The sequence below is a fragment of the Zonotrichia leucophrys genome, chromosome 6, assembly GCF_028769735.1.
Source record: "Zonotrichia leucophrys gambelii isolate GWCS_2022_RI chromosome 6, RI_Zleu_2.0, whole genome shotgun sequence".
NCBI classification, from domain to species: domain Eukaryota; kingdom Metazoa; phylum Chordata; class Aves; order Passeriformes; family Passerellidae; genus Zonotrichia; species Zonotrichia leucophrys.
In genome coordinates, this window is record NC_088176.1 from 29,585,193 (window position 1) to 29,597,517 (window position 12,325).

Consider the following 12,325-nt stretch of genomic DNA (forward strand, 5'->3'; position numbering starts at 1 on the left):
CCCAAATGCCAACTTCACATTCATCTAGTCCCCCTATTCCCAGGGCATTTCCAATGGAATTTAACCCTTACCAACCACAGGAATGCAAAGTCCAGAATGGGTTTAAGAACATCAACTCCCTGTTACCATCCTGCTGATTGGGCAATTTCATTTAACCTTGATGCTGCGGCTGCCACACATTTGCAAGGCACCCTAATTCTCATTATGGGCTCTTGACCCATTATACAGAGCATGTAAACAGCCTGTATCCTCTCCTATCTAACCTCCTGAAGCCATTATTTAACAGATGCACTAACAAACTTCTGTATTTTCCAGTTTTCTGGAAAAACAAACCACTTTGTTTACTGTCTCTAACATCTACTTCTGTCACCTCAGCTGAAAGAAATGTTTCTGTTGCAATTAGTTCAGAGTTGTTTTGGGAAAGAGGATACTGTCTAATTTCCATGGTGGAAATTTTAATAAACAGCACCCTCAAGAGGATTAGAACTCACTTCCTTTACAGTTTGGTTTAAAAAAAAAAAATTTTAAAACCACCAAAAAACCCCACAGTTGCTAAGCTACCACTTTTTAATACAGCCAGAATAATTTCCAAGGGTTATTTAAGGTGTTTAACTATACAGCAGCCACTGTGCAGGAATGCAGGTATACACTAACATCCCCTCATCACCCGTGCTTCTGTGGTGGCCCCTGAGGCATCTGTGCGGTTTAGTGTGAAACTGAGGCTCACCGAGATCAAACAGGCAATCAGTCCCCATTATGAGGTGATCCTTTAAGGAGGTGGCTTTGCAAAGGGATGAGCAGACAGGCTGCTTCAGGGCTCCCCTTGCTCTGCACATTTGGCAAAGTCGTTGTGAGAAAAGCTAATGCAGACGGAGTTCTCATGTTTTGATCTGAGGGTGAGGAGTCCCACGGCCTCCTGTTTGTGGGCTGAAGGCAGGAGAGCACACCTGGATTATTTCCTTACAGTACACTGGTGGGAGACCAGACACACATTTGGGAAGGAAGCATAACAACTGCTCCTCCCTTTGGGTAATGAAGGGCTGACTGCAAAGGCACATTGCCAGTGCCCTCTTCCCCAGGACAGGCAGGAGGTCCCTGGGTTACAGATTACAGCCCCCATCTGATTTACCTCTCTAAATCTCAGCCTAAGCCACAACATCTTCAGAATCTTGAAGGGGAGCAACCTTGTGTGGAATGTATGGACCTAGTAGTGAAGAGATCTTAAAAATCATGGCTCAGATCAGAAATTGAATGTGCTGAGGACAACCGCAATTTGCATAGCATAAGAAAAGTCACTCTGGTGCTTCATTCTGCCTTATGATGGAGCATATATATTTTCTTTGCAGAAGTAACACCATCCAGATGTCTCTTCCCTCTTCCACTCATTCTTTCCAACTGAACACATATCATATCAACACCACTAGAACTGATTTGCTGACATTTTAGTCCTAAATTCACTGAAAAGGAAGACTTCCAAGAATACCAGAACACTCAATGTTAAATACAGCTGTAATTTACAGAGTGAATAAATTTGATTCCATTTTGGATATTTCTCTCCAATGTGTTGCCAATGCTCAGGTACTAGAAATTACATCCTTGATTGTAGGATAAAAAAAAAACTTGCAACCATACACCACAACCTTAAGAAGGAAAAGGCAATTAGGTAATTCAGAATAGTTATTTTGCACTTAATTTAGTAAACAAACTTTCCAGAGGTATGTTGGGTTCTCACTCTGCTGCAAACATATTGGCAAATGCTGTTATTTCTCCTTTTTGTTTTGATAGTTTACATTTTCTATGCGCTTATCAATTTTTAGGAGAATACTCATGCATTAAAAAATATCCTTACTTTTAAAAACTCACTCACTAAGGAAGCCTAAGCAAGGATAGCCTTCTGACAAGCAGCCAGATTCACACCTAATGCTGTTTTTGAAGAGTGTAAATTCCTAGAGATGGAATACCCAGCCAGATACAGATGTGCCTAGGAGAGAGCACATTTCATCCATATGCCAAAAGGAAGCTGCTTTTCCAATTCAGAAGTGTTTTCACAGTTGCACTTCGGTATGAAGAACTATTTTTAAATCACTTTCAAAAGGCATTTTTACTATTTTTTTAATCTAGACTCTTTTCTAAAGCTAGACATGAGATGATAAGTATATACTGAGGAAAACTTGGGCAGAAATAACACACATCTGATCATTATTCCCTGGAACAACAATAAACAGCTACTTATCTGTGATTATCCTGTTTGGCTGTAGTATTAATGTAGAAATAAAAACTCTCAAGCTCCACAAATTACCTGTTACACAGGAATGGTCCTGGTCCCATTATTCTGAGATAATTCATTTTCTGCTCTTCTCCCAAGTTTTACTGCCTTTCTTAGAATGTCTGGCCAATTTTCTGACATGAAAGCCTTACTCAAACAAACTGATTGTTTACTTCACTTACAATGTATAGCAATTTTGGTTAATTATTTTAAAATCCATATACACACATCTCTATATATAGGCTCCACATGAATAATACAGGCTAACATATAGAAATTAACTGTATCTTCTAATTGTCTTACTAATTCTGTTTGATATAAAGTGGGGAGGGTATTTTTGCATAGCTATTAAGATTTATTTTTCACCCTCCCTGTGTAGTATAATATACTGGGGTAGAAATAGCTTAACCTACATTCCACACTCAACCATATTCCTTTTTATGCTGTAGTTAACAAAGGGGCTCATGAATCAGCTGAAAATCTCAGTTTATAGCTGGATGACACTTTTCTACAACTAACAACAATCCTCAGTTACAAATGCCAAACAGGAAGAGCACATCTGTGAAAAACAAGCCTCTTAAACTGAACGAATGAGTAACAATGATGTGTGGGTTGTGCTTTCTATGCAGCAAACTCTGGGAAGACCTTTCTGTGAAGAGCTATCTGAGAACAATTGGAGACTCTTTGGTGTTCCTACTCGCCTCCCACAGCCCTTTGTGTCAGCAGCTCAGCAGAGGGAGTCTGACAGCAAGATTCTTTTGTCATGTGAAATCTCAGGTACTGTAACTCAGCTCAGTGCTGCACAAATGAATCTCTACTGAGTGGCTGTGTGTTTCTACAGAAGAGAGAAATTTCTCAATGGCTGGCTCTCAATGTGCAGCATGAATTGTTATCTACCAGCTATCCCAGCTAAATCACTCTGCTAAGAAACCTTCCATCACCTTGGTCTCCCTGATTTACAGAGAGCAGCACCCTCATTTCCACATAAACAAACTAAAGCTTTACAGCATCTACCTAAAGCCCTACCTATGCTGTGTAAAAGGGACTATGGTGCATGCAGTTCCTCTCCCAGTTTGTGCAACTGTGCTTAAAGCACCACTAGGTTCTCCCATACCATGCTGAAAAGGTGCAAGTCCATAGAAATGGAAATTCCAAACAGAGTTCATCTTCATATCCAAATCTTAGTGTAAGATTTCCCCATCATTCTCATAAGCCCATCAGAGAGACACTGGATATGAATATAAAAATACAGAAGCATGAAGATGAGGAAAAAATTTTCAACTTCCAAGATGCAGTCAGCAGCAAACAATCCCCCCTCCCTTTTTAATAATACCATAATACTAAGGAGTAACTTAAGGTGCAATACTTCAGTCATCATATCAGAGACAGCTGCAGAAAGACAGGGCAAGGACATTAGCACTGGCAAATTCACATTGCTCTTTCTCCTCAAGTCCCACATCAATATTTACATAATTCAGCACCATAAACTCAAGGAACTGTCAGAGTTCATTTCTGAAAAAAACCTCCTTTAACTGCTAGAGGCAGACCTCCCTAGGCCAGAAGAGCAGATTGAAGTCATGCAAATCTTACATCAAGAACAGGGCTACACATTTTAGATAGATGTAACAAACACTTTTAATTTTGCAAAAAGTTCTCTCCCATCTCAGCAGAAGGCAAGTCCTCAAACGCTTCAATGACATGAGAAACAGGCTCTGATCTGCTCACTTTCCTTCTTGCCAAAGCAGACTACAATTTTCCAAATATGTAAGACCATTTTTTCCCCAACCACATAAAATCCCAGTCACTGGAATCAGAGTCTGACAACAGTTAATTTATTTGGACTCCTTCTACCTCATCAACATGCTAGAGCTTCAGGCTGTAGCATAATCTCAGCATTTTTCTCTCCTGAAAAACAGATGCCACTAGGAGGAAATAACTTTGTGCACTGCAGCAATTGTCACATTCCCAAAGACAACTTCTTCTCATGCCTTTCATCAAAAAGAATTACCAAAATAGAATCCTTCTACATACTCTTAGGAGTTCCCATCCATGGCTTTTGATACCTACACTTGACACCATTTGCCCAGCTATAACTAAAGATGCAAAGAGGAAACGCTGTTTAAAATCACCAAATCTCTGATGGGTTTTCTCCTGATTGAAATCTGTGAGTGTGTAGGAAAAAAGCCTGCTTTACTCAAAAGATTGGGAATGTATGTTATATTCAATGTGCTCTTTCAGTGATGAGCTGCAGTGTCTAAAAGTAAACCACAGATCTCTGGGGTACAACCCCCTGTTCTATTACAAGGGATACTTGTATCCTACATTTCTGTATATTTCTGATTTTCCCACCTGTAAAAGAGTGCATAAATAACTGCTTAACATAGATGTTTCAAAATCCATTGCCTTACCATTTGCAAGCCTTGGCAGGCCCTAGGCTAGAGAGCACCCAACAAAAGCTAAAGTAATACTAGTTTGGATCATATTTTCTGTATTTTTTTGTCCTACCGTTGTTAATTTTGAAGGACAACTGCAATTGCACTTCATCCATTTAGGCTTATCCTAAAGTCATTATTTGTTATGATGCTGTTCCTGCCTTCAACTACAAAGAAAATGACTATCCCTACTCCCTCACAAGCAGGATTAACAGCCACAGAAAATGAGTTATGGTTACTCTTGCTGACAGGAGCTCAGAAGCAAATTCATTTTCAAAAGTCCACTTAAGCCCAAGAAAGAATTCTGTACCCTGTGTCTTCTTAATTCTTCTTCACAGGTACATAATGAAAGAACACAATGCATTTTTTTTTTCATCACTAGTCAGCACACTCAAGATATATGCTGAGACCTATTGGTGCCAAAGGCAGTATGTGAACTAGGTGGTGTAAAATAAGTAATGCAACATGATACAGAGCCTGTACACCCACATCAATTTTTTTGATAAAGCATGTATTAAAAATATTGCCAGCACAGGTGGATCATTTTATATTCAGGTGGAATAATAAATATTTTACTTATGTCTCTGTCAATCTCCACGTAAGCAGGTTCTGTATAGCATCCAGTGAGACTGTTTACAAATACTAAATTGGTAGTAACCAGCCTCAATCTTTCCTTCAATTCATAGTTTCACATTTCTTGGCAGAACAGGTACCAGATGCAGCTACATAGGCCTATTTTGGCTGAGTTGAGTTTAGAAGAGCCATAGATCCTGGCCTGACTGTTTTCAATGCCCTTTATCAGTGGATTGATGGGCACACTCATCTGCCTTGCTCAGAACTAAGCTGTTACCCCAGTACCCAAACACTGCTGTCAGCTTTTGGACTGGACAGTACTGAAGAAAGCATCCTTAAATCAGCTGAAAACAAGACATTGTGGGATAAAAATATAAACTGGATGCCAATATACTGCACGGTGCTTATACAGATCAACACCACACCACAGTGATCTCCCACAGCCTTCAAAAGAAGCAATACTTCAATTTAGAGCTCAGCATCCAGCTTCTAACCAAACATCCTTCAAAATCTCAGGCCACGTTAAAAGACAAATGTAACACTGTTCTGAAACTGTTCTGAAGAGAACTGCTTTCTGAAGTTGTTGTAGGGTAAACATGTACTTAGCTACCTGCAGTGAAAAAAATGTTTGTGTTCTCTATGATTCAGTTATCAATATATGAAAACTAAATAAATTGAATTCTCACCAAAAGTGAGAGAAGATATGAGACAAATAGGAGATGTATAACAGCTGCAGCTTTTCAACAGGTACCTCCAGGACACCATGCAACATGTTCCATGTTGTACACAATGCAAGCCATTGGGAATATTCAGCATTGGTACCAACAAGGGGTGTTCTGATCTGTGCTGTGCCCACCCTGAGTGCAAGAACAACACGGCTCAAGAGCCATGTGTGCACTCCTGCCATGACAAACACCCTGCAAAGATCCATCACACCATAAAGAACTTCCTTCATGGATCCAGGCTGTAGGATTATTGCTTCAATTGTTTCCTTTTACAAATAGCAAGAAAACAATGACATGTCTCTCAAAGTTCACCTGGAGAACATGCCACAATCCTGCTTCATGAGCTGAAGCCTATGGATTTCAACTTTGGTTTGGATTTTGGTTTTCATATGTTTAACAAAATACTTACAAAAACTCAGGTGTTACTGTTATCAATATCTCCTCTAGCAAACTGCAGTAGATGCTTTGCTATATTAGATCATATATAACTTTGCATATTAAAAAAGTAGATGGAAATACCAACTTACATTTATTTTAATAAGATTGTGTAATTTGAGGTTTATAGAGCCATGCATAAAGCATTTGTTATTCCACCTTTAACAAAATTGATCCATTAACTCTGACCATATTTTTAGTACATAGTTTGCTACAAAAGCATTAGGACACATTATGAATCATTCTGGCATTATGAGAGTTAATAGAATACTATATATTTTTCAGGATTATTAATATTTAGTGTCATGCAGTAAATTAAAAAATCAAGTTTAACTAAGGTTAAAAATATCTGATGATACAGTACATAGATGATTGTAAATGTATATTAATGAAGCTTTACACAATTGACTGGGTATCTTTTCGTTAATCACTCACAAACCCATGCCAAACATATATCAAAGACTTCAGCTCCTTTTTCATCCAATCTTCCGACATTTCATTATTATGGTTACCTGATTAATGGATGCAATAATATATGTGGCATGATATGATATGTTCACATTAAATTTTAATCAAATATTACTAAATTCAGAAAACATTAAGTAAATCATGACTGATGAGGCAATATTGCTGTACTGTCGTATTGATGGTTAGAGAAACTCACTATGGAGTTACAGATTAAGGAGGAGAAGTAAATCTTATGAGGAAATAGAAGTATCTCAAGTTTAACTAGTTGGTTCTTTCAAAATTGCCTTCCAGCCAAAGGCTGAATATTAGATCCATCAAAAGTATTCCGGTGTCTGTAACTGATATGAATGCTTTGGGTTTTTATACTGCAAGTCATCTCATTCTTTAAAATGCATGTATTACCATATACTCTGCACAAGGGCCTTTACTAAAAGATGATGGCCTGTGTAGGGAAAAGAAACATTATTCCCCACTACAGCTGGGAAAAATTAGCCCAGTTTATTTAAAACCTTGCTCTGATTTGAGCAGCAGCATGGAATGCCCTTGGTCTGTTGATTTTTACCTAAAATACACTTTTGTGACTTTGCAGGAGGTGTGCAGGGAGACAAATGGGGGTTCATGTTCACAGCCTAGATCTACAAATGTAAGATGGTTTCACTCTGGAACACCAGAGAATGTGCCTCTACTGCTGCACACAGCAGCTTTCTTTCCAGCTTTATACCAGTAGTTCACATGCTCTTATGAAAATCTGGTACTTGTATTTGGCCATAATTCTATATTGCACTTTTAACTGACAGACAGGAAATAAAACACTGAACTGTCTTTGCACTGCTGTGTTTGAAGCTGAGACCTAATTGTATTCATCTACTTGGGTTTCCCATTCTAGTAAAATTTCATATGGGATCTGCTTATGTTGTCCTATGTCTGCCTTGAACATCCATGTCCCCTCTCCCTTAACTGAAAGATTCAACTTGTGATTTTGAGCATTCCTCTTTAGAAGCTAAATGATGAATTCTAGAAACCAGTACTGGAGGGAATACTAGCTAAAAGATTGCAACAAAACAATTCAAGTATTAACCTGTCCTGAAAAAACTTATTCCAAAGAATTGAGAGCTCCTAGAAATAGATAGACTGAGGTGCTAATTTCAAAACTTTCAGTGAATTAATCTATGACTATTCTTGTGTAGAATTTCAGTCCCATGGTACAGATTAAACAGGTCTCTTCTTTCATTTGTTTGTACCTTATATACAAAAATAAAAGGGAGGCAGTCTTGTCATATTACCATATTAGTTTTTGGTACACTCTTATGCAAGATATCAGATGTTACTGGATGTAATTTTGGTTATGTGAAGTAGCATACAAGTCCTGCTTAACTGAATAATTTTATTCACCAATTATTGCATTGCACAGTACTTGGCACAAGACCTTTCCAAAATGCTTCTTCATGTCCTGGTCTCACTTTCAGTCCCTCTTCTTGTTTTGAAAGATTACAAGGGGTGTAAGATTGCCTTACATTGTTTACCAGGATGGGAAATCTCAGTGCTACTGCATTGCAAACAAATACTACTCAATTCTGCAGCTATACTCTGAATATTAAGAGCAATAGATATTTAACGTGCTTAGCTGGATTTTTATTTTTGATAACTTGCTTTTTTGCTAGAAGTCATTCCATATAAAGGCTTTAAAGAAAACCATACAGATAATAAAGACAGAAAAGGAGGTTACAAGGCTTAAATGGATACAATGAAATTAAGGACCAACTGGGAAGAAGCATGTAGTACTGATGTATCTTGGTAGCTCACTTGAGCTACTGGTTTACTACTGGTTAGATGTATGGCACAAGGATTTCAGTTAAACATCTTCTTCCTATAAAAGTGGGCTTGGAATTTTTTAAGTGCAACTAGCTCATAAAATCTAATGTGACTAGTTATAAGAATAATTAAAGCAATTCACTAAGTTAACTACCTCCATACCCAGATAAGTTTTGTACAGTTACAAGATTAAAAAGCACAAAATTCCTGTGAGTGTAAGGCTTAATAAAAATGGAAGAATACATCCAAACCCACAGCTCTTACCTCAGGCAAACTCCCACTGGTGTTGGCACCTCATGCAATACAGAGAAGAGTGCAGACACTTCAAACAAAATTGCCTGGAAAGGTTTGATTCACTCTCACTTGATTAATTGAATGAGTATATCTAAGTCAGTCTTGCAGCTCTTGCTGTTCTCAGGAATGGAAACAGACCAGGAAAAAAAAAAAAGGTAACTCAAGGTTCTCAGTAAATTTTAGATTAGAGCACGATGTTATGGCTCAGGCCTTCAAAATTCTGCAGGCTTCCACTAGAATGTTAACAAAATCCAGCATTTTATCACCCAACATTGCTTTGTAGTCTGCAGGGTTGTGTCAAATACCAGAGCTTCTATCAGAAATTCAACTTGAAATGGGCCTATTTCTTTGCATTACAGTTTCAGAGAGGAAAAACAAAAGAATCCAGAAAATTTTTGACTGAGCACTTTGTGTATGTGATGTTCACTGAATGTTGTAAATATGTTGATTTCTAAGGGCATGGAAAGCAATAATGTACTGTGCAGAGAAAGACAGCTGGGGAGTGAGGATCAGAGAGCCAGTCTAGAGAAAGAGAAACAGCATCAGTGCTAGTGATGCAAGAACAGAACCTGCATATCCTTTAGCAAAGTAAAGCTGCTGAACAAACCTACTTTTGTCCAAGCTTTTTAAATCCCCAAAGCCAAAGCTGAAAGGTTCTTTTACATTTGTGGATAGGGCCAGCTGAGAGAAGCACCATCCAGCTGCCTGTGGCAGTGTTTAGGAAGGCAGTGACAGCAGCACGGATGCAGCACAGGCCCTTTCAAAGAGGAGCATGAGTGGAGCAGCAGGTCTGAGCTGAGGAAATAGGGGCAGGTCTGTGGGTTGTAGGTGAGAGGGAATTCGTGGCAAGAGTGGGAAAGTGATGAAAGGAAGGGTGGTGGCTTTACAGTGTGAGAGAAAATGCATTAGGAAATGTTAGGATGAGAGCTGGGGCAACGAACATACGTGAAAAACATGGGAATCCTCACATTTTGACTTCTCATCACTTTCAGATGGCCAGTTCTTTTTGACCCTATTTTTTATGCCAAAAATGTATCAGCCCTACTCAAATAAAAGAAAGAGTCAGTATATCAACCGCTCATCACTATGCTCTCACAAAATACTGAAAACAGGAAGGTTGCTGCTCAGCTTAATACTGAGGGCTCATAAACACAAAGACAAAAGTTTTCCTGGTATTTTGCACCTGGACAAAGTAATACTACTTAACCTTTCACCATTCCCACCAACTCCTTTAACTAAATTAGTTGTTCTGAGCAAAGAAATCACACTATAAATATAATTAGTTACTTGGAACCTGATCTAAAGCCTAATGAAATCAGCATAAGGCTTACAGAGAGAATGAGCTATAAAGAAAATATTAGTTTGATTGCTGTGGGCAAAACTACTTTCAGATCTAAGCAGAGGATTTAACTATTTTATTCTGCAAGCAATGAGAAAATATCTTCTTGATTCTAAAACTAAAATAAGAGACCTAATTAATTCTAGAACACCACAGCCATATACATTACTTCTTAGTATGCATGAATCCAATAGTTTCTTTTTTAAACAGGAATATTTAAGAAGCATTTAAGTGGTTGTGGATTCTCATTTCAGTAAACATATGTGAAGGCATTCATTGTGTTTAAATATAATAAATACAGCTAAAATCATGCATCTGGGTCAATCCTCTGCATGTAATCAGGATTATGAAAATTTAGTTTCTCTTATCTTTCTCAATAAATGGTCTATGTACAGACGACTGGAAATTTATTCAGACATGGTCTTGCTATGTTCTTGTTTTTTAACTCACCAGTTTTTTCCTCCCTGCAAATGTGACTGATTCAAATTCTGTCAGTTGCTCTGGTAGCTAAGAAAAGTGCCAAACTGTGGTTGCTGATTTCTAAGCTGTGCTCAAGTTCTTTCAGAGACAAAATTGTCATGCCAAGGCATTGTAACTGCAAGTTTTCAGTGGATTTTAATGACTTGCTCTTTTGGTTCTTATTGCTGACCACATGTCAGCAATAAAGGAAAAGGTCACTGAAGTCCTTGAGAAGGCAAAATACAAATAGGCACAAAAAGGGGTAAAGGGGACTGGGAAAGGTTTTGATTTAGTTTACACCTTCTCCAAGATTTCACTGTCCTGAACCTGCCAGTCCTCTGACTGAGGTTCCTTCAGCCCCAGTTGTCAAAGCTCTCCTTCACCACAGCTCCTCTCAGGCATTCCCCAGGGGCAACCCAAAGAGACACAGCACATCCATGGGGAAATCCTAAAATCTGGTTATTCTGAAAAATCTGACAAATGGAAGGAGGCCCATCAGTTTGATGGCTCTGTACATGTGTGGTGGGAAAAAATTGTCAGAGGCATAGGGGAATCCCTTTTGTTTCAAAAGTGCTTCTTCAAAGAAACAGACATCCCTATCTCTCTTTGAGGAAGGCACTGTGTGGGAGGCTCTGTGGGCCCTCCTACAATGCCATGACTGAGAAGCCTGTCTTTAACTGGAGCTTCAGTGAAAATGCACAGTCCAGATAAAATGCAAAGACACAAAGAGTAAATAAAGAAGTAGTCAATGCTGAGCAAAGTGTGGGCCGAGGAATTCTGCCTCCTAAGGAGGTGACAGTCAAATGAAGCTGGCTCATCATGTGTGTCAAAAGCAGCATCAGGCAGGTAAATAGCAATTCTACACTTCCCTCCTACTCTAAAATTCCACCCTTAAAACACAGGGTATTTTAGGAAGCTTCCTGCTGACAGGCACATCCTGCCCAGGATTACATTTTAATAGCTCTTCTTTTACACAAACATTTAATTTATACTTATAGTCAACATGCTATTCCCATGCAGTCCCTTGGGAGGAGCAAAACATGCAAAGCACAGAAAGGCTGGTAATGAAAAGGAATAACCAATCTGTATTCATTGATAAATTTGCAGATAATGTAGCAGATTACTTACTATAGTTCTGGTTTTTCCAGAGGGCAGCTTTTTATCTTTTGGATCACCTCTGTAGACTCCGGCAGAAAACAGTGGCCATTTTCAGAGCAGCACAGCAGAGGTTGGCACACCATCTGGAATGAATATGTGACATTCAGCATCCCAGGATCTTGGTATTTTGGACAAAAATCCACAAAATGCCCCAAGACTATTTTCTAAGTAAAAAAACTTCCATCTAAATTTAGATTTTTTTGAACTAGCAATAACATCATTATATCACATTAAATCTAATTTCACAAAGATGAGGTTACAGGTTTTACTTGCTTTCTGCAGCCATTTTAGGACATTGCAACATGATGCTTCTTAGAGGACCAGGGGACAATTGTATTTTCATTTTGCTAAAGCCAAAAAGTAC

The 12,325-nt window shown here is 38.6% G+C and overlaps 1 long non-coding RNA gene across 1 annotated transcript in view; it reads right to left on the bottom strand.

Annotated features, from left to right (window-relative positions):
* Positions 1-12,325, bottom strand: part of LOC135449818 (uncharacterized) — a 48,400-nt gene that overhangs the window by 24,884 nt on the left and 11,191 nt on the right. Inside the window, exon 2 of the long non-coding RNA XR_010440847.1 lies at positions 11,932-12,044. This is a non-coding gene — a long non-coding RNA (uncharacterized LOC135449818). The remainder of the gene's footprint in view (positions 1-11,931; positions 12,045-12,325) is intronic.